Genomic DNA, 23,584 nt, shown 5'->3' with positions numbered 1-23,584 from the left:
AGTGATTTTATAACAAAAGGTGGGGTTTTTTCGCTTGTTTGTTAGGAGTCCCTGCAGTGAACAGCTTTCCCTTTTCAATGAGCTCAAATCCAGTCATTTTGGCATTCAAGACACTCTATATTATGATTTAACCTGCAACCCCCAGATCCGCTTCCCTCCTTGCTGTGCTTGGGAGGCAGATACGCCTTAACTCACAGGGCTCCCTTGTGCTGTAATCACAGAATCTCCAGGGCAGAAGGGACAAGGAATATTTACTACAAAATCCACAGCTAATGTTTATCAACCAGCCTTTGCTTTAGGATTCCCATTTGGGATGGGTAGGAATCATTAAGAAGCTTTACTTTCCCTCAGTGCTCCCCATTTACCTTCTGCAGGAACAAATCTCATCTTGGAAGACAACCAACCCTTCCAACACTTAGAGGCAATTTCCTGAAGTCTTCTCCAGGTTAAATATCACTAGGGATTCTTGCATGGCCTGGTCTCCAGGGCCTTGATCACAGATCAGGTGCCTCTGGATGTTTCCCAGCTTGTCCATGCTCAAACGTGCCAACTAAAATGAACACAACATTACAGATATGGCCTACCAGAGCACAGAACAACAAGACTTTTTTAATTATTTATTTGATATCTTAAGTTTACAAGAAATAGCAGTTGGAATAACTCATGCTTCTGCTTAACTATTTAGGAGGAATGTACTTTGTGGGTGGTTTGTTTGTAAAAGTTCTTTTTTTATGTATTGAAACAAAATTTATCAGAAAGCCAATCATTTAAAATAAGGGACAAAAAAAAGGGCTAAACATAGAAAAGCCTTGCAAGTATGAACTGGTCCCCTTCAGTCCCCCACCCTTTTCTTTACAAACCCATCTATTCAGTTTATCATTTTCCTTTCCAATAAATTAAAGTAACCCAGCCATATATCATCACTGGCTTCAGTTTCTGGTGACTGACTTGGAACAAATGATTGGCTAAGAAAGACAAATTGGAAAAAATAATCAAATAAGGCAGTCATTTGGGCCTGTCCTCTCCCGACCTTTCTCCTTTTCCTCTGATCCCCCTTTACCTCCCTTTCAGAAAATGTCTGGGCCCAAGGATCAGTCCTGTTTTTCTTTATACTCCCAGTATATCCTCCCCTATACATATGGATCAAATCCCTGGGAATCAAGTCCCTGGGAATGGGGTTTTCCTTCTGCTCAAACCACAATGTCTTGGAAGGGTTATCAGTCCCAGAATCTGCGGCTCTCAGAACTTTGGCTTCTCTCTTCTTTCTGGAAAGGTGCTGTTTTTCTTCCAAGCTCAGCTGTCCATTTTCTATCAGTCTTTGACCAGGTGGCAGTTGATTATCCGCAGGAGCTTCGCCACCTTTCCAAGTATCCAAAGTCAGGGCAAATGTTGAGAAGCAGTATGTCTTCTCCGCATTCTCTGGTAGAGGGTTCCTCTGCTAGAGAATGATCCATGTTGTCTTTCTTGGTTTCTCTCTTAACTATTCTGCCCAATATGGGCATTGGCAGGAAGCATTTGGAAGCACTCTATTTCCTCGTCCCAGGTTCCCAGAAGGACAAAGCGTACCTTTTGGGAAGGGTCTGTCACTAGTCCAGTAACCTTCTTGGACACATCATGGGGAAAGTAGCTATAAGGAATAATCATGAAAAAGTACTAGTTTCCTGTCTTGTGACTTGCAATTTCGATCTCACCAGAGTGATCTCTCCATAGTTTTCCTACAATAATAGTGTTCACTTTGGTGATAACTTTTTTCCAGGTGTAGTAATGACCGGTAGCATGGAAGACATAACAAACAGTACCAGTGGGGTGATGGCAAGAAATCTGCCATGAAACTCACTGGTAATTTTGATTTGCTGGTGTAATGTCCAATTTCTAGAATCCATATGGTATGCTGTATCAGCCAAATGATGGTTCACCAGCTTGCAGAGAGAAGGTAAGTCATTCTTTTCCATTTCAAAGATCTTCCCTAGTAGTGGCTCAAAGGGCTCATGGGTACAGAAGCTGGTAGTGGAATAGGTGGACACGACAAAAGCTGCCACATGGCAGGGCCGTTCTAGGGGGTTCTCACATTTAGCACCTTGGTTTAGTAATTTCTGATACTCCAGCTCTTCAGCAAGGTGTCAAAACATGGACAAAGGCTCCCTGAAGTTTACCAGCAATGGGATTCTTGCCAGAGTAGTTCTTTATGATGCTCCACAGGGTAAGGTGAGTTCTTTTGAACTCTTGAGTTTTTTCAGATGATAACTTGTATCCTCCATGACTGATGTTGCTGCTGGCCCCATGAATATCCGTGTTTGTATGTTCCTGACCCAGGTCCTCAGGCACTCGACTGACCTCAGCAAGGGTGGTGTTCTCTTGTTTGTCCCCATCCCTTTTAGTTCCTTTGTGAAAATAATTCTGATCTTTACTGCCGTCACTGTTGCTCTCTGCAAGCATCTTTGCAGATGATTACATGGCTTTGCCAGCAGTTGGAAGGTCTCCTCCAGTCGAATCTACCTCTCTTTATTTGTGCTGCAGAGACTTCTGCCCTTGCTTGCTCTGCATCTAAGTCAATTTCGGGAAATCTGTACAGGAATAAGTCATTGTAAAGGATGTGACTTTGAGGTGTGGCCTGTTCAGTAGGCCATTCCATCTCTGCATGGCCTTTGGGAGGCATCTTAATGGGCTCCAGTTCCCTGAGGGCACTGTGTAAAATAAGGCCCTGTGAATCTACCAAGGTAGGGTATGTGGCCATATATGCTCCTTTTGGAATGAGGATGTGCAGGGTACTGTGTAACACCAACCTGCTTGCCTGCCAGATGGAACGGAGGTTTCCTCTTCTGAGTCATCAGAAGCAGTGGGCATCTTAAACAGTCTTGGCCAGCACCAAGGCATTAATCCAATCCCGCTGCTTGGTTTCTGGGCTGGCCTTGAGTTGACAGGTGTGGGAACATCATTAAAAATGACAAAATTGCAAGAGTTCTCAAGAGTTACAGTGGCAGAAGCCAGTATGATGGTGCTCTGTAAGTGTGGCAAGTCTAAGCCTTATTGCAATAATAGCTACCCAGCCCGAGTCTCAGCAGGAATCAGTGGGATTGGTGGTAGCTCTTTAGGCAGAGATTCCACTTACAAAGCCATTTCCTCAGGGAGTCCGGGCCCTGGGCCAGTGCCTCAGGCACATCCCACCTGGTTGTCACTGGAACTTGGAATGGGGTGGAGTCTGGACCTGGAACCCAGGAGTCAGAGGTGAGTTTACGGTTGATCTTAAAATCAGAGCTGAAGTGGGAGGGTGAGGTGGGCTGTGGTGTTCTGGTGGAGCCGGGAGCTGGTCTGTAACCTGGACAGGGCCCAGGCTGAGAGCTGGGTCAGGAGGCGAGACCGGGCCTGGAAGAAGAGCCACCTGGCCTGGAAGAGGAGCGGCCTGGCCTGGATCCGAGCCTGGAGCAGGGGCAGGAGTAGAAATCTGGCCTGCTTCAGTGGCCTGGTTTGGGTTCTGGGAAGGGCCAAGGGGTATGGCCTGAGTTGGAATTGGGGCAGGGATAGAATCTATTGTAAACATGGGAGCCCATCTCATAACCTGGACATGGAAGGGATCCAGGACTGACTCTGGAACTGGAACAGGCCTGAGTCTAGGCCTGAGACCTATGGAGGCAGCTATTCGGCCTATCAATCCTGCCTCCAACCCAACTCCAAAGGCCCCAGACGTAATGGCGGCCCGCCTTCGCTGGCCCAGTCGTGTGGCAAAGACCCCCGGGTCCCCTCGACCTCCACCTCCACCGTTTGGGTCTGACCTGCCGGCCGCGGGCTGATCATCTGCTGAGACAGAAGCCCTCGCTTCCACATTGGGAGGGCTGGGGGCTGCATCTCTATTGGGTTCCGCTTGAGAGCTCAAGGCTTCTGTTGCGATCAAAATTTCATCTCCTGACGACTCTTCCACGAGTACTAGTACTGTCGCCTCCGCTTCGGTTGTGTCCATTACTCCTGAGACTGTAGCCTCTGACACCTCCGCTATGGCCTCCGCTTCCGCCTCGGCCTCCCCCAGGTCCATTTCAGATTCCGGAGCCCCCTCTCCGCTCGCCTCCAGCTCCCTGACTTCTTGATCCCCATTCTCTGTGGCGGTCTCGGGTACCTCTGCCTTTGCCTCCTCAGATTCCCCTCGAGGCTTCTCCATGGTTTCTATGGCCACCTCCTCAGCTGCCCGGGCGGAAATGACTTCTCAGAGTGGAAGTACTTCCGTTCCACGCATCGCCAGGGCCTTCCCCAGAACTCCGCCCCCTGCTGCAAAAGGCGTGTCCTCATCCTTCCTCAGTACTCAAGTAGCTAAGGTTGTTAGTTAGCCCTGGATTAAGGAAGACCCTAGGCTTAGTACACTTAAATAAATGCTATTACTGGAAGGGCTGCCTCTATCCCAGCTCACAGAAAGAGTGAGGTATTAGATTGCCCTAGAGCCCCAAAACGTTAACTGACCGAAATTCCGGGCCACAGTTACAACCGATATGTGTCTAAGACGTGACAAGCCCTCGACATCCCGATACCAGAACCACCATATCACGCAGTCTCTCCAATTGCATGTGGCTGGAGAAGAGTTCATCTTCATCTTTGAGCCACAACCTATACAGGACCTCAGTGGGTGAAGACTGTCTATTTAGTCCCAGAAAGGCAGTTAGATGGACCGCCTACAGAGTCCATCCATCAATATGGATGTCATGGATAGATGCTGCAAATGGGCCAGAATGGAAGAAGTCTCAGCTCACTGAGAACTGGGAATTACCTACTACTTTTAATGATTCCCAAGCTTTGTCCATCCTTCTGATGATATGTGTCATTTTCCTGTAAGGTCACCCGGAGCAAAATTAGGGAACACAAACCTCTGAAAATTCAAGTTACAACTGATTCAATGAGCAACAGATAGACATATTGGGAGCGAATAGTGACCAAATAGAATCCACACCAAAGAAAGCTTCCTAAGGGCTGTGGTGAAAAGAACATGAACTTGGTTAAAATTCTGCTTCCATCATTTACAGTCTGAAGTAAATGCAAGTCATTTCTTCCAGGGCCTCAGTTTCCATCTCTGTGGGATCTGTGGGATCCTACTCGCTGACACAAAGGGCCAAAAATGGGGCACAGGTCATTCAGCTTCATGGCCAAAATAGACTGTTTCTTTAAATTCTGCTATTTCTATTGAGTACTAGTCTGGGAGGATGGAAGCTTCAATTTGGTTTTCTCAAATGGAGATGGAGCCAAAAGTTTATATTTCTGTCTTTGAAATGCAATGCAAGAAGAAAAGTCCTTAGGCTGTTCCTATGTCCTTTGACCTAGTAATCTTGATATAAATACTGGAGGACAATGGATTTTCAGCTGGAAGGGACCTCAGGGGCCACCTAGTCCAAGACTCATTTTACAGAGAAGAAAAGAAGGTAAGTGAAAGACATGGTAGTCTAGTATACCAAAATTTCTTGAACTGTAGGTCATAAAACTATGCTTTATTATTGGTAAATATTTGATTAGTATACCTATTTTATATACTTGGGGTATGTAAAAATTTCTTGGGTGAAAAGCATTCGCAAGTGAAAAACATTTAGGAAGTCTTGAAATACAGAGCAAAATATTCATAGCATCAACTCAATTTGGCAGGCAAGAACCAGAAATAAAATGGATGTCACCCCCATTAGACAATGGCTTGAACAAACCAGCATATGATTATAACAGAATATTATTGTGTAGTAAGAAAATATGCATATGAGGAACTGCGATAATGGGGGAAGATTTGCATTAAATAATATAGAGAGAAGTAATTATAACCAAAAGAATAATATCATTCAATCCAATAAGTATTTCTTAAGCACCTGTTAGTGCTAAGCACTGTGATACCTGCAGAGGATAGAAAAACAAAACCATATGTGCTTCCTCCCCTCAGGGAGTTTACTTTCTGATGGATAGATACTCTGATACGCTAATGACCATGATATACTCTGTACCTGATAATCACAACAGTGTAGATGAAAAGGTTGCTAAAAGGCAACACAATATGGAATGCATTAAAACCAGCAATAATGATCCCAGAAGATGCATAAGGAAACATGATCGCCTTCTCCTCAGGAAAAAAAAATGCTTGTATCCATTGTTAAAAGGAATGATAATGTTATAGGACATCTGAAGTTATTGGAAATAGGCCCCAAGGAGTCCTCCCCTCAACCACCTGCTCTCCTCCAGCTCCAGCTCAACCAGAGCCCCCTACCCCCCACTCAAGCCCCCTAAACCCCCTACCAACCAATCCCCATCTCTCTACCAACCTCCCAATACCCCACCACTACATTTTTTGTCAACTGATGAACTATAGAGCTGGACAGGACCTTAGTGATCAACCAGTTCACTTTCTTCTTTTTTCCCACTGGAGGAAACTGAAGTCCAGAGAAGGCAATAATTTTACTTGCAGTCTTTCCTTAGACTTACTGAACATTCTTCTCCATGAACTATGATCAAGACCAACTGGTTTATTTGCTGTTCTCTCTACGAGATCCTCCAACTCCAAACTCCATGCATTTGCCTAAGGCTGTTTCCCATGCCTTGAAAGCATTGTGCCTTTCTTACCTCTCACTTCCTACCCAAGGCCTTGCCTCCCTATTCCTATCTTCCCCCTCAAAATACTATTTTAAATCATTTTTACTTACTTATGACATGTTTGTCCCTCTATCTCCTACCTGAACAGAAAATAAATTCCTTGAGGGCAGGGAGAGATTCATTTTATCTTTGTATCCCCAGGACTTAACAAAATGCCAGGGAGGAAGAAAAGAAGGAAGAAAAGGAAGGAAAGAAGGGAGGGAGGGAGGGAGGAAAGAAGGAAGCAAGGAAAGAAGGAAGGAAGGAAGGAAGGAAGGAAGGAAGGAAGGAAGGAAGGAAGGAAGGAAGGAAAGAAGGAAGGAAGGAAGGAAGGAAGGAAGGAAGGAAGGAAGGAAGGAAGGAAGGGAGGGAGGGAGGGAGGGAGGGAGGAAGAGAGGAAGGGAAGGAAGGAGGGAAGGAGGAAGGGAGAGAGGAAAGGAGAAAGGAAAAGAAAGGCAAGAGAAAGTTACACAAACAGTCTAGTAGCAGGGCTGCCCTTGGATTCCAAAACCTTATTCTGTCCAGAACACTGTGCTGCCTTCCTGAGCTTTATGGAAAGAACCCCCTCTTCTTCATGGCTTTCTGGTGAATGTTAGGCTGTTTCCCTGCACATTACTGTACAGAAAACATTAGGAAGCAACTTTGAAACCACTAAGTTATAAATGGGATGAGGTAGCTTGTATATGGCATATGGGGTGCTTGTTAAAACCAGTTTAACTCTCCTTATCTTGTACAATCAGTAATTACTTTGACTCCAAGATCAAGGCATGATTGTGATTGGTCTGCATTACAAGCATTTGATACCATCATAAAATTTGGCCAAGTAAAAAGAACAGTGAGTGCTACATGCACTGAAGTTGCCAGTCTATCCCCAACTAAAAAGAGCTCTCTCTCTACTTCCTTTCCCCAGACTTCAGGGTCACCTTCTGATTATTCCATGGTGGTTGGTGACTTTATCAAAAACTGGTCATCAAGGGCAAGAAAAGAGTAGGGGGCCACAAGTGGCTCCCATCATTACACTACCACTAAAGAAAATTACTTCCCATTGGATCAGAGCTAAATGTAAACATTTGACTTTGACCTCTTACAAAAACATGTTTTGTTTTATAGAACTATTGTCGGTGCATGTGCAAATATGTTTGTGGCAGCCCTTTTTGTAGTGGCAAGGACTGGAAACTGAGCGGACACCCATCGGTTGGGGAACAGCTAAATAAGTTACGGTATATGAGTGTTATAGAATATTATTGTCCTATGAGAATATTATTGTTCTATAAGAATCTGCAGGAGAACTTCAGAAAGGCTCAAGAGATTTACATGAACTGATGCTGAGTGAAGTGAGTAGAACCAGGAGATCATTATATACAGCAACAATGATCAATTCTGACTGATGTGGCGTGGCTCTTTTCAACAACGAGGTGATTTGGACCAATTCCAAGAGACTTGTGATGTAGAGAGCCATCTACATTCAGACAGGACTGGGGGAACTGAATGTGGATCACAACGTAGTATTTTCACCTTTTTTGTTGTTCTTTGTTTTTTGTTTTCTTGATCATTTTTTCTTTTTTGATCTGATTTTTCTTGTGCAGAAAGATAATTGTGGAAACATGTATAGAAGAATTGCACATGTTCAACCTATATTGGATTACTCGCCTTCTAGGGAAGGGGGTGAGCAGAAGGGAGGAAGGAAAATTTAGAACACAAGGTTTTGCAAGGGTAAATGTTGAAAACTGTCTTTGCCTGTATTCTGAAAAAAAAGCTATTATTAAAAAAAATTTTAAATGCGGGGGTGGGGGGTGGGGGGTGCTGTTTTAGCTTTAGCAAGAGAATGACAAGATCAAACCAACACTTAAGGAGGTTTAGTCCAGTCTTGGAATATAGTGTATATGAGGAGTGGAGGAGAAATTAGAGGCAGGAAGATTGAGAAAAGTGTATTAGACATCTCCAGACATCACTTTTCTCACTGCCTTCTCAGCGGTCTATAGAAGAGAGATGGTCCACTCCAGGAGTGCCTGAACCCCTGTCCAAGTTTCCCTGCTACTTAGCTAGGCATGGTAAAAAAAGTGTCCTTAGGGGCTCTCCCTGGGAGAAAAAGTCCAGGGACAGCTAAGTCTAATGACTTGGCTGAGCAGGAAGGCAGGCAGGGCCCTTCCAAGACTGCCCAGTATGACAGTGACATTGTCAAATTAAGTCCATGGTGCTAGCACGCTTTCTCAGGTAGAAGTGAGACAGAGAAAATCCAGTTTTAACAAATGCTCTGAGAACAGGCAGCTCTTTCTAATGAGGTTATTTCTACATTCTGGTCAACAGAATAGTAATCGTATAGAATCATAGAATACTCAAATTAAAAGGGACCTTAGTCATCATCTAGTCTAACACTTTCTTCGTACAAATGAGGAAACTGAGGCTCAGAACAGTGAAGTGACATGGCTCAAGTTCCCACACTTAAGCAGTTACAGAGTCCAAACATAAACCTAAGTCTCTGGATTTTCAAGCCCTTGTTCTCTTTACAACATCCCACGGCCTCTCTTAGCCAATGGAGATGCGAGAAATTTCAACTAGGCAAACCTCTAAAAGAGAGGCACAAATTTCTTTAAGGGCTGAACTTTCTTCAATTTGGGGCTACAAAAGGAAATAAACACAAAAATAAACCAAGAATAGTCTCTATCCTCAAGCAGCGTACTTTGTCCTGGGGAATCTGACATACACAGAGAAAGATACAAAATTATCTCAGGGGAGTTAAAGCACTGACTTGGAGGGACCTGGAAAGGCTGCCTAGAGGAGGTGGCTTGAAGGAACCTAAGAAGTTGAGATGAGGAAGAAAAGCATCGTGGGTATGGCAACCACGATTGTTCCCTTCCCAGGGAAGGGAAGGGAAGAAGAAAGCAGAGGAGAGGATAGAAGACCCAAGACAGCTTTGGGGTTACTTAGGAGGTCTATTGTGGCTCAGCTGAATTAGCCTGCAGTCATTTGCAGACCTTGCTATTTCAACAAGAATTAATAAGGTTTAGAAGTCATCAGTAACAACTTATTTCCCATTTTCCATTACTCATGATTTCATCAATAAAGATCTTCTTCCCATGATGGCTCCTTCTGCTACTATGACCAAAAGACACGGGTCATCAGCCCTCTGTGGAGATGGAGGGAATTAAAGACAAGACTGTCCCAATCTTGATTTTTTCTGTGGTACCACTGAAGCCCCAAAACACGGGGAAAGCTGAAATTCCTGTTTTTTACCTTCATAGGTACGTAAATGTTCACTATATCATTGATGATGACAATATATTTGAATGGGAAGGGACCCTACTAAATATTTTCATCAAGTCAGCCATCCAACGTAACAGAAGTAATTTTCCCTTTCAGAGGCTCCTGAGTGGATGATGGGATGTTGTCTGATATAGCAGTGATTGGCTATTTACTTCTATAGTTAAAATTCATCGCTTCCTTTCATCATTTTGAAGGGACATTGATTTCAATAAAACTTCTAAATGAGAAAAACAACAGGAAATGTGGATCCACAAATTGAATGTGAATAAAGGAAGGCATGTGAAGTTCAAGGATAAGTCAAAAGGGGAAATGGGAAAAAAAAGGGGGATTCTGAATCTTCCCATGACATCTGAGCCTCATGCCAGCTGTGGGCAGTTTTTCTTTTTTTTTTTTTCCTCTGGACTCCTCTGGTAGCTCAAAGACCCTTTTCATGTACTGCCCAAATGGTCCCAATAATGTAAGTAGGCCTACTAAGGACCATTGTATCCTTCCTGTTTCTCATCTTCTCAGAGCTATTTCTGTAACTAGAGTGGGGGAATTTGGGCTTTGTCTCAGGTGTTAAAATTTAAAGGGTGCTACTAGCACTTTTTTCCTTCAAGAATATAGACTGAGTTTAGCACCTAGTTTGCAAAAAACAGCAATTAGTTAAAATAAGAAGCTACCAGATGGTACACATTCTCCTTCCCCTACCCCTCACTCGTGGCTCCGTGCCAGGTGAGATCCTCTCCAGCCTGCTCCAACTCTGGTTCCTCCCCCAAGGCCTCCCTAGCAGATTCTTGATAGTATGTCTCTTCCCCAAAATGACCTTTTGTCCCATGGGCTTTCTCCATCCCTAAATGATTTTTTAAAAATTTAACTTGAAGACAACTTTTATGATGCTTTCTCCAGAAGTCAAAATTGCTAGTTAAATCTGTAGTTTATCTCTCCACAGTAATCTACAAATGGCAAGGGGACTCTTTTGGAACCTTTGTCCCTAAATAGTCTTCACCATTTTCACTTTTCCCATATGCCTCTGAAATGTTTATCACCCATGTCTAACAAGAATGATAGTATAATGTTCTGGAGCTCAGTTCAGTTTGTACTTTTAGGAGGGGCGGCATGGGTAGCCTAAGTTTGCAGGTCCGTGAGGGCCATCCCTGAGGGTATATAAAGACATTTGTTATACCAGATACAAATTTTCCTAGAGATGGCTTGGTGGATGACACCACTGAGGGGTACCCCAGGCCAGATGGGCAGCTCCTTCCTGCCCCCCAAGAAAACTCCTCTTACAGACACCACATTGGAGTGCCCAGCTTCCTTATCAGATGCAATTGAAGACTCACAACAATGGACGGATTGAAATTTTTATCCGAATTCAAGTAATTAGTCCTCTCACACTCGCTTCTGGATTGGTAATTGGTTCCATGTGCTCTCCTTTAATTTTCTCTTGTCAGGTTGATTTAAGTGTGTATCGAGTGTGCATTGCAGACTTTGGCACTAACAGAGACTGGAAACCATTCACTGAAGTGTCTTCTGATTAACACCAAACCAAGACCCTGCCTCAGTCAAGCCCTGGGTGCATCTAGTGGGAATCCATGGTCACGTGTACTCATTTGCTGGAAGTGAGCACTCATAGCAGTGAAGAAATGATCCTCCAATTAGACACAGTCATGCTCCTGTGTCCCCCATTCCATTAGAAAGCTAGAGATGCATTATTAACCACCTCAGGAAAGAAAATATGAAGAATTTGTTTAACTTATTTTGGCAGATCAGATTTTTTTATCTGTGTGTAAAGGACTCCTGGTAGGGAAATTCCCTCCAAAGATGTAGACCAGCAACATTTCGGGGCCTTCCAGTCTTAGAGGTTGCCTGTGTACTTAGAGTCTCTTTGAATACACATACATACCACATATGTATACATGTGTGTATATATATATATATATGCTCATATACATATTTATTATGTACATACAAACAAGCAAATGTGTATATATACATTATACATATGTGTGTGTGTGTGTACATAATTTCAGGTGATTCTCACAACAACCTTATGAGTTAGGTTAGGTGCTATTATTTCCATTTTATAGATAGGAAAACTGATGCACAAAGAGCTTAGTGACCTGTCCAAGATCACACAGCTAGGATATCTGAGGTCAGATTTGAAGTCAAGGCTTCTTGACTCTAAGTCTGGTATTCCTCTCCCCCCTTCCCCAAGAAGGCTACAATACATATACATGCAAACATATATACACATATGCGCAGCTTTCAATAATCAAACATATATACATTCATATGCATCCATGTAAGACTGGATTATGCTTGTTTGCCCTTTGTTTCTCTGAAGATGAATAGCATCATCCTTCATAAGTCCAAGTCTTTTCATATTTTTCTAAGTCAATGAACTCATCATTCCCTCCACCACAGCAATATTCCAGCCTTACATTGTCTAGTTCTTTTAGATAGTCTAAAACAATATTGATTAATATGGCTGACATATAGTATAGTTTGCCTATTTTTCTCTTTTGATTAAATCTATTTTAGCTTTAACTCTGAGATCATGATTACTACCCCTGCTTTTTTCCATAATAAGTTCTACTCCTGATCTTTATTTTATGTTTGAATGTATCTCTTATTTTTTATCCCTCCTGACTCCTCTACTTCACTTCTACCCATTATCTTGCCCTCCTATTACTTAACTTACCCACCCCTCTAAGGATCACTCCCTTACCTCTCCCCTTACACTTATCTTCTTTATCCCATTATCATTAATCTACACATCTTATCCCATTTCTATTCATCTACATACCATTATGTACTCCCACTTATCTTATTCGCTCACTATCATTTCTTTATAAATTTAGAAGACTTTTATTCCCTTCTAAGTGTATATGTTATTGTGCAAAAATGTTTGTGGCAGCCCTTTTTATAGTGGCAAGAGCCTGGACACTGAGTGGCTGCCCATCAGTTGGAGAATGGCTAAATCAATTGTGGTATATGAACGTTATGGAATATTATTGTTCTGTAAGAAATGACCAGCGGGATGAATACAGAGAGGCCTGGCGAGACTTACATGAACTGATACTGAGTGAAGTGAGCAGAACCAGGAGATCATGGTACACAACAATCTCCCCTGACTCAGACACCCAACTTCCCACACTGTATAGGAAGTGAAAGTTGCTGTGGCTGAGGCTGCAGTGATTTCTCAACCCAGCTAACTCCAGGGTTCCCTGCTTGCTGTTTCAGGGGAGTTAACCTAAAGGTGTGTACACTTCACATGAGCCAAATCTGCATGCTGGTATCTTTCTTTGGATCTTCTCCAGTTTTCTCAGGAGGACCGCTGTTCTGCCCCAACTCTTGCTTTTTTTTTTTTTTTTTAAACCACTTTGTTTGCCTGAGGTGTAATTTTGTCTTTGTAGGGGAGTTATGGAAAGCTTGGAATTTTCTGACCTACTCCACTATCTTCCCAGAATCCTCCCATGGATAACTTTCGAACCCCCAATCAGTGAACAAGACTTTATTAAGCATCTACTATGTGCCAACCATTGTATGAAGGAAAATCAATCAAAGAGAATATCACATATATTTTATCCCTAAGGGCAGAACAAGGAACAATAGAAAGAAGCTGCCAGGAGGTTAGTTTGGGCTGGGAGTCAGGAAAACTCCAGAATAATTAGAACTACCCTTGTTTGGAATGAGCTGCCTCAAAGTGATGGTTTCCCCTTATTGGTTCTTCAAACAGAAGCTAAAGACTTCTTTTAAAGTGTAGGTTGGATCGAGAAGTACAGGCCTCTGTCAAAGCCCTTTCCAACTCTCAAGAGTCTGTGATTATATTGACTCTGTTCTTTCCTTCCTCCCACCTCTGTACCTCACATTCTGCGGCTATCTCAGTGCTTAGATGGCAGCATGGATCCTGTTGCTCAGAAAGAAAGAGATCTGACAAACTAAATTGCCAGATGTGTTAAGAATTTTTTATCTTTTCCCCAACTGATAAATGGTCAAAGGATATGAACAGGCAATTTTCAGATGAAGAAATTTCAACCATTTCTAGTCACATAAAAAGGTGCTCTAAATCACTACTGATCAGGGAAATGCAAATTAAGACAACTCTGAGATAACAGTACACACCTCTCAGATTGGCTAAGACGACAGGAAAAGATGACGAATGTTGGAGGGGCTGTGGGAAAACTGGGACACTAAGACATTGTTGGTGGAACTGTGAAATGATACAACCATTCCGGAGAGCAATTTGTAATTATGCCCAAAGGGTTCTCAAACTGTGCATACCCTTTGATCCAGCAGTGTTTCTACTGGGCTTATATCCCAAAGAGATCTTAAAGGAGGAAAAGGGACCCACATGTGCAAAAGTGTAGCAGCTCTTTCTGTGGTAGTCATGAATTAGAAAAGGAGTGGATGCCATCAACTGGGGAATGGCCGAACAAGTTGTTGTATATGAAGATAATGGAATATTATTGTTCTATAAAAATGATGAATAAGTTGATTTTAGAAAGGCCTGGATTTATATGAACTGATGCTGAGAGAAACACGCAGAACCAGGAATAAATACACAATAATAGCAAGAATGTGTGCTAATTAACTATGAAAGACTTGGTTCTTCTCAGTGGGTCAGTGATCCAAAACAATCCCAATAGACTTTGGACAGAAAATGCCCTCTGCATCCAAAAAAAAAGAAATATTGAGAGTGAATGTAAATCAATACATGCTATGTTCACTTTTTTCTGTTTTTTTTTCTCTCCCATGGTTTTTCCCTTTTACTCTGATTTTCCTCTCATAACATGATTCATAAAGCAATGTATGGTAAAAATGAATAAATTTAATTAAAAAAAAAAGAAAAAAAAAAGAATTTTCTATCTTACAAGAGACCAGAAAGATGGTATCATTTAACCCAAAGAAATGAATAGCTAATAGCGGAGTTTCAGGTATAGGGGAGATGCTTGACCATAATCTAAACTCTCCATACCCCCAAACCTGTTAACACGTAAATAGCATTAATCAGTATGTGAGAGGATATTAAGAAATGAGCACCAAGGTATCAGTCAGCCAATAAAAGTCTATTGCCTCAGTACAAGCAAGTCAAGAAATGGGAGTGGAGCAGAGAATTTCTGATGAATGAAAAAGTCTCTATTAAGTGTTTACTATATGACGAGCCCTGTGCTAAGACGGCAAAGAAGTGGGAAGGAAAAACTCTAAAACCGAAGGCTTGGTGGAATGCCATTCAAGGAAACAGGCTGCAAACCAGCCATCGCACGTGATCTCGATGTTTTTCTGTGACTGATTGGGAGGGAGCCTTATTCTTTCACTATAACCAAAGAATTTCTTTTTTCCCCCAGAATAAGTATCCACCCTCCAGAAATCAAACTGCAGAAAGTGAAGCCACATTCAACAAAGACAAGAGAATAGATTTCCTTAGCAACCAAAAGTACTTTAAAAGAATTCATCAAATTCATCAGGATACCCCATTTGATTTATTTATTCTATCATCTTTTAACAAAGACAGCTTTCAAATAGACTGATAAATAATTGCCCTAATGGGTTCGGTACTCCTCATCGGCCACTGTGAAAGTTCTATGGGCACTACCAAGAACACTACAGCTACCCAGCCTAATGCTCTTTCTGCTGGCCTAGACTCAGCTAAGCAAGTAAAAGCAGCTTTCTAATTAATCCTTTCCCAAAACTAGTACAAATTCCCTAAGTACTGAACAGGTTATCACTTGCTAAAAAATTTCCGAGCTGTTTCAATTACTCTAAGGAGAGAAATAGTGCTGATTTTTTAAAAGCCAAAAGTGAATTTTAAAATTTGATTCTGATTGCAGTTCAAATGCAGGAGGGGGTACGAAATCCTCTACATATGCTAGTTTTAATTTAAAATATTACAGGATAAGGACCATAGCATGTTTTTCTGTTAAGGAAAGTTTTTTTTTTCTTCTGATAGTCCAAGGCCATCACAGATCAATCTCCTGCTCATTTTCTTGCCAATAAACCCCAAAACTCAATCTCTGGGTCAGTCTTTAGTTGAAAAAGACTTGGATATGCTGTATTCAGCCAACAATCATCCCTTTAAAACAGCAAAGATAATCAATTTCAGGGTTAAAGGTGAACTATATAAGAAACGTGTAGCTTAAGAGATATAAAGGAAGTCTGACTACAAAGTGATAGATGTTCCAGATACAGAGACCCAGCGTGGTCCCTGTATATAGGATGGATGCTTCCTTCCTTTGAACTAATCTATTCTCAGTTGACAACTTGTATGAGAACTGAAAATTGAGGAAAGCCCATCTGTCCTCTCTAGTTTATAATTATAAAACAGGAAGAAAGGGGTAAAGATCAAGTTCACTGTATCAACTAATATTGAGTTTCATTTTTCATCTTTGTCTAATAAAAGACACTGAACACAAACTATTTTCAAATGTGGCAAATATACAGATTTGTTTTGTACACATAATTATACTTGCTTGTTGCTAAAGAAAAACACGCAGTGTAGATCAGCTTATCAGCTTCAACAAACTCATGCCTCCTGTTTGGAGTGCCGATTATTCTCTTCTTGATGGGACAAGGCAAAAATATCTATCAAATTCCAATGGTCATGATTAACTTGGTGAATTAAAGAGGTGTCACATCCCAGGGACTTCCCAAAGATGTGTTTCAATGTCCTTCCCAACTTAAATCAAAATCATATTATACACCAAGACATGCAAGCTTGTTACTGACTTCTGGGGTGGTCCAAAGGAATCCAAGTCTGGTCCGTCCAGATGTTTTATTAAATTGTCAGGTTTTAGAGAAGAAAGAAATACAATGATAGTAAGTTGGGGAATGATAAAGGAAAAGAGATGAAACTAATTACTGAAACAAATGCATTTGGAGGCAGTGATAGCACGGGTGATGAGATGAAGGCACACACAAAACAAGTCCCCGTTGATTCCACAGAAGTTGTTTTACTTCACTGTTCTCCAATTCAACTTAAATGATCAGAAAATAGAGTAATTAAAAGACTTAATTATGATTAAGGAAGCAAATATATTCCAAATTAACCCTTACTCAGCCCCCACTTAGACCAATCTCCATCCCTTGCAAACTTTTAGACTAAGGGAGAAATGATAGGAAGGAGTGAAGGATGACTCCAAAGTCATCTCCAGCATCACACAGAATCATAGAACCATAGACATAATCTGAGTGGGTAAAAGACCTTAGAGGTCACCTATTCCAACACCCTCACTTTACAAGTGGAAAAACTGAGTCCCAGAAGTTAGATGACTTGACCAAGGTCATATAGGTACTAAGTGTCACAGCCAAGATCTAAACCTTAATACCAAGAGGAAAAAATTAGCAAAATGATTTGATTGATATATAAAAAAGCTATGTGATCTCATCGACGTCAATATCCACTCCAACCGTGTATAAGACAACTTATTCATGTCCTCTCATCCTATGTCACTTTGACAATGCTCTAAATCTCCTGATATTTCATAGATTCCAATTTTTCATCGGGCTGATCATTCATTATCCCTCCCTGATGAGTCCATCTTCTTTTCTTATCTATACATCGCTCTGATGATAGCTTTTATGGCATTTGTCTTAATCAACTCTTAGGTGATCATGTGTTGCAATCTACTCATATTCTCAAGGTACCTCTTTGTTGCTATTTGAGTAACCCTCAACTTCAATTCATTGGACACTAGCATTCTATGATTTATAACTTTCCATCATTGCCAAAAAAGAATATTGATGTTCCAAAGATAAGCCTTTGTTTCAATGTGAAGTTGGCAGTGATTATAAGCGCTGCACAATTTTCCAAAGGCAATCTAGCCTGTTGCTGTCATCCAGTTCACGCCTGGGTCTAGTTCATTGTATAATCAAACATATGTCCTGATCGGTACAATAGGAATCTTTTATCCATGTGGTTTAGATTGTGTGGATAGTGCAGCCAAACTGATTAACTATGGACCCATTTAAGAGACCTAGGAGTTTGGGGGAAGGCAGAGGGCCTTGATTGTAAGCACAGTGTCCATCCTTACATTCCCCCAACAGGAAGATCTTTGTTGGACATCACTCTCTAAAGGATCTTTCTTTAGTTTGGATTCTGTAATGGCCATCATTCATATCGGTGGAAAATTTGGAGAACATATATATTCCCATCTTATCCTTCACTTGATACCAACAAGCAAAGATAGCTGTGTTGTTTCACCTTTCAAGGAACTTTTATATGAAGCTAATATGCATAGAGGATATTTTCTTGGAAGGAAGCTTTTTAAAGTGGTACGTTATTCTACTGAATCAAATGCTTTGCTATGCAAAGTGAAATCTGGAATCATCTATACCTTTCAGCAACTGTGTGCCTATCAACATATGGTCTTCTATAGAATGTGATTTGCAAAAGCTTATTAACTTTCTTCTTGTATTGACACTAAAGATGCCCTCAGTACACATATAGACTATTCAAAGCTTTTTGTATAGATGTGTAGATTATTCTAAGCTTTTTCTTATTCCTCCCTGTGGTCATTTTTTCTGTTAGTTCAACATCTATAATAAATAATAATGGTCTATGATGATGTCTGTTCTCGTATCCATTTTCAAGTTTTTAACAAACAGCCTATGTAAATCAGTGAGAAAGGAGTTGCCTCGACTGCATGGCCCAAGTAATTTTCATTTTGTGAGTCTGGTATTAATTGTGATCTTTGCTTTAATGAATTGGTGTGCACTGGATTCATGGCTGATTCAAAAATGGCTTCCTCATTGGTAACTTGTCATTTCCTGTCTGTTGAAATATAAACAATTTCATTTTTTGTGATGTTCTTTGGTTCTGCTTTTGTTCAATGCCTCCCAACTCTTCTCAAAGAAGTCACTACGATATAGATGTGAGGCTGCTGCAACTTTAGACATACTCCAAGGAAGACTCCACAAGTTCCAAAATGAGTTTCCAGTCCAGAAAATGGATCCTCCCGAGCTTCTCCTGGAGTAGTTTGGGAGAACAGCAAAAGGTTTTCTGTTTTAGAGAAATCTGGTCTAAATGGATTGAGAGATGTAGCACAAAAAGGGGCCTCAGTGACTGCCTACTCAACCTTCTTATTTTTACAGATGTGGCATCTTAGAGTCAAAGAAATACAGTGACTTTTCCAGTCACCTGGGTAAGTAAACTTCAGAGATGGCATTTCAACTGAGGTGATCTGACATGAGAGCCAGTGTTTTCTTCCATGAGAAGGGACTGTATATGACCCAAGGGACACTGAAAAGGTGGCTGCTTGATCTCAATGACAGCTTGATGACCTCCAACAAAGAACCCACCACTTTTCGATTTTGGACAACTCTAATCATTACAAAGTTGTCCATACCTTTGAGCCTAAACCTGTGCCTCTGCCACTTGTAGTCACTGTTCCTGGCTTTATTTTCTGTGAAAATCATTCTTCAAGATAATCGCCCTTCAGGGCTTTGAAAACAACTATCACATCTCTTGATCTTCTCTTCCCCAGGAACATTTTTACCATTTCCTTCAACCAATCTTCAGAAGGCCTGGACTCCAGGACCTTCCCCATCTTGGGCGCCTTCCTCTAGGCGCTTTCCAATGGACTGATAACCCTCTTAAAGTCATGGTGCCCAACACTCTAAATACGGCCTGACACTGATTTCAAAAAAATCTGGAGAGACTTCCATAAACTGATACTGAGGGAGGAGAGCGGAACAAGGAAAACACTGTACACAGTAACAGCAAAATTGTTATAATGATCAACCATGAGAAACCTAGCTCTTCTCAGCAATACAGTGATCTAAGATGATTCCAACAGACTTGGGATGGAAAAAGCCATTTGGATCCAAAGAGACAAGCAGGGAGAAGGGGGGAAAAAGGGAGAGAGAAAGATAGAGGGAGAGTCTCAGAAGGAGGGAGGGAGGGAGACAGAGACAGAAAGAGAAGGAGACAGAGAGAGACAGAGAAAAACAGAGAGAAGGGGAGAGAGAAAGAAAAAGAAAGAGAGCTCACAATGAGAGAGAGAGACAGACACAGGGAAAAAGAAAAAAACAGACAGAGACAAAGAAAGAGGAGAGACAGAGAAAGGAAGATATGAAATTTAAGGGCAAAAGAGACTACTCATTCCTAGAAATTCTGCCTAGATTTACTTCAGGCTGCTTGGCTATGATATCCTACTTTTGATAAACATTAAAACATTTAGATCTTTTTCAGAAAAAAAATCTAGATTTTTTTGGATCTCAAGTAGAAGATATTGCATTTACTGCTATTAAATGTCACCTCATTTAGGCCGGTCCAACATTCTCATCCAGCTTTGTTGTTGTTATTCAGTCATTTTACCGGGTCTGACTCTTCCTGATCTCATTTTGGAGTTTCCTTGGCAGAGATACTGAAGTAGTTGGCCATTTTCTTTTCTAGTGTATTTTATAGATAAGGAAACTAAGTCAAACAGGGTGAAGTGGCTTGCCCAGGATTACACAGTTAGGAAGTGTCTGAGGTCAGATTGGAACTCAAGAAGCTTTTTATATCAAACCTTTCCTGGCTGCTAGTGACCTTGCCAAAAAAATTACCTAGTTTGCACTTTGTATATTTTATTGATACTTAAGACACACACATGTGTTTTCCCCCTATGGAATGTCAGCTCCTTGAAGGCAGGAATGGGTTTCATTTTCCCCTCGTGTCCCCAAGGTCTAGCACACGTGCCTGCTAGACCAAGGTACTGTTCGGTTCCCTGTCCTTCCCTCTTTGTCTCTTACATATATGAGAAGATTGCTCCTTACATCTTCATCCAGGTCAGTGAGGAAAATACTAAACATCCCAGGGCCCAGCATTCCACCGGAAACTTCTTTCTAAGTTGACAATATTCTATTGACAGCTATTCCCAGTGGCTCTGAAGCTGCTTAATCATACTATCACCTATCCTACATCTCTCCATCTTGTCCAAAGAAAGAAATGGGAAACTTTAGCAAAGGCTTTGTCAGGATCTAGATAAACTATATCTACATTCTCCTCCAGCTTAGATGGATTTTTGGAAGGACTTACGATTTCACTGGGAATCAGGGGGAGATAATTTCCAGCATAAACTGCCTCCCCTGATGCTTAGCTGCACCCTATAGCCTCAGAGAAATGTCTAGGTACTAGGAAGTTAAAGTTAAAGAATTTACTCAGGCTCACTGAGGTCAGGCGTATCAATGGATGTTGGAATCCTTACAAACTGCTAACTAATTAGAGTTGATCTAATCTTACAAGAAGATGTTTTGGGCAGAACCTGAAACAAGGTACTAAGTAGGACTAATTAATACAAATTAAAACAATACCAGATTCATCTTCATCTCACACCACTGTGGTTGGTGGCTGGGCTCCTGCACTTCCCGCACTGAGACCAAGCTGGTCTGAAAGACTCACCAGAAAGCTAGCCGAGCCCCAAGTGAAGGAGACAAGAGATTCATTCCATCACTGTGTTGGCTGGAGGCTGAAGAAAGCAGAAGCAGAGGCTGAAGGACAAAACCTTTGGATTTGGTGACATTCGGAGAGAGCTCTTGGAATCAAGCAGAGAGAAAGTTCTCTAAGCTAACCGGGCTATATTGGAGATAATAAAAGATCTGAACTTTTATCACCTGGCTGCATTTGGGAAGAAGATCACCACATTTTGGTGCCTGAACAGAGACCAACAAAATCCTGATTCCAGGGAAGGCACCCAGAAAGAACTTTTATAATATTTTAAAGAAGAACAAGAACTCCAACATTTGAACTCTTATTACAAATGATCTGACCTAAACCTAGGTATTTCTAACTAAGACCACTGGCTCTCTGTCTTCTAGGCTAGCTCTTCTCAAAGTGAATCTCAAGGTCCTTTCATGGAGTCCATGAGGTCAAATTTATTTTCATCATAATACTACAATGTTTTAAGTTCTAATATGGTAAATAAGAATAGGTAGAACTCACATAAACAAAAGCTCTATGGGGGGGGGGGGATTCTCTATAATAGTTCTGTATAAATGGCTCCTGAGAATCACTGCACCAGACTGCTCCCTCTCATGGCTCCCACCCAGTCAAGAATCACAATAGGTTGATTCTGGCATCCAAATGTTCACTATCTAATACTTTACCCAAAATTTAAATCAGGTCCAGGAACCTAGAGCTCACAGACTCTATTCTCTTTTCTTTTTTGAAAATTAAGGCCTCGATCCTTCTCTGGAAGCTCTCCAGCTGATTAAGGCCCCATGCTCTATGCTCTTTCCAAAATTGGTGGTGGTGTTTAAGCAATCACATCTCCCAATTCATTCAGTATCCTAGGATATCATAGGGTCATGAGTTTAGAGGTATGTTGACCTCAGAGGAGATGTACTGTGTTTTATATGAGCCTGAAGCCATCAAGGGCAGCTAAGGGGTCAACTGCTTTCTCTATACCTTAGGCAGAAAAAAGTGGATTTCTGCCAACATCGGAGGAAAGAGATGCTCAGGAAAGGAAAACAATTTGGTTGGTTTTTGTCGATGATTTTCTTTGTTCTGGCAAATATGAAGGGATTCAGTCCTTCTACTTGCTATAAGAAGGCCGCCAATTACACATAGAAATGTTCGAAAAATACTGCCAGCAGCCGATGAGTTTGCCCGAGCCAAGCGTTCTGAACAAAATGCTCCTGGGAAAGGGAGCGATGGCTTCAATTATCACCTGACTCTTCAGGGGTAGTTGGGGGAGGGGACGGGGGTGGAGAATGTCAAGAACTCTTCATCTTGGGGGCCTTTGATTAATCCACATTCATTATCTCCAGAGCCTCTACGGCAAACCCAAATAGATTTTCATTATGAATGGTGAATCATCATCTAATGGCTAGGGATGCAAAATTAATGAAGAGAACTGTAGCCTTATGGGAGGGTAGCATAGGAAGCAACAGCTGGCGCAAGGGCTTTGTCATGGTGATTGGCAAACCTCAGAGTAATCTTTTGTTTCAGAGAAAGGATGAACCCAGCCATAGAAGCACAAATCCCCCAAATCCTTTTTTTTTGCAGTGAGCACCCTTCTCTCCCCCTACCCCTGGTGTACCCATTGCTAATCCTTCAACATTTGCACAGCACCTTCTATTCCCAGCTTTCACAGCTGATCCTCATAAAACCTGGTGAGGTAAAACCCCTGGTGTACGCATTTTATCGTGCCCATTTTACCAATGAAAACTTAGGCTAAAATTTCAGCCCAGAGCTTGTGACTTCACATCTGAGTCATAACTCTGAACTAACAGGGAAGAAGCAAAATGAAGGGAAAACAGTCTGAAGAGACAGTGGAGCAGAAGTTCTTCATGGAAATTAGATAACTATATTTCAATATAATTTCTTTTCAATACTGTGTATTTTATTTTGTGCATTCAAAAAAACTATTCAGAGTTGAGGCCCCATACATTTTGCCAAATGACACATAAAAAGGGGACAAATCCTTGCAGGAGGGAGGCCTAACCTGTGTCAGGAGGTCAAAGGGCAAAGAAACATGATGGGAGAGAAGCAGCAGTGATCAACTGGAGCTCAGGGATAGGCAAGAGCTCCAGACAGAAGGGAGCCACTTCCTGTGCTCCAGAATACATAAGAAGAAACCATACAGGATGTCTCAATGGAAGAACATAGAAGCTGGAGTTATGCAGACTTCTTTGAGGAGCTCCAAAGAGCCATCCAGTGAGCTGCCAGAAACATGATATGCATTTGGACCCTGACAGAGAGCTTCAGGAGGCTTGCCGAACCAGATGGCCATCACCCACTCCCAGGGAGTCATGGGAGGTAACCAAGGCCCCCGGAAGG

Source organism: Antechinus flavipes, chromosome X (genome assembly GCF_016432865.1).
Source record: "Antechinus flavipes isolate AdamAnt ecotype Samford, QLD, Australia chromosome X, AdamAnt_v2, whole genome shotgun sequence".
NCBI classification, from domain to species: domain Eukaryota; kingdom Metazoa; phylum Chordata; class Mammalia; order Dasyuromorphia; family Dasyuridae; genus Antechinus; species Antechinus flavipes.
The sequence above is the reverse complement of the archived record's forward strand: the minus strand, read 5'-3'. Positions refer to the sequence as shown.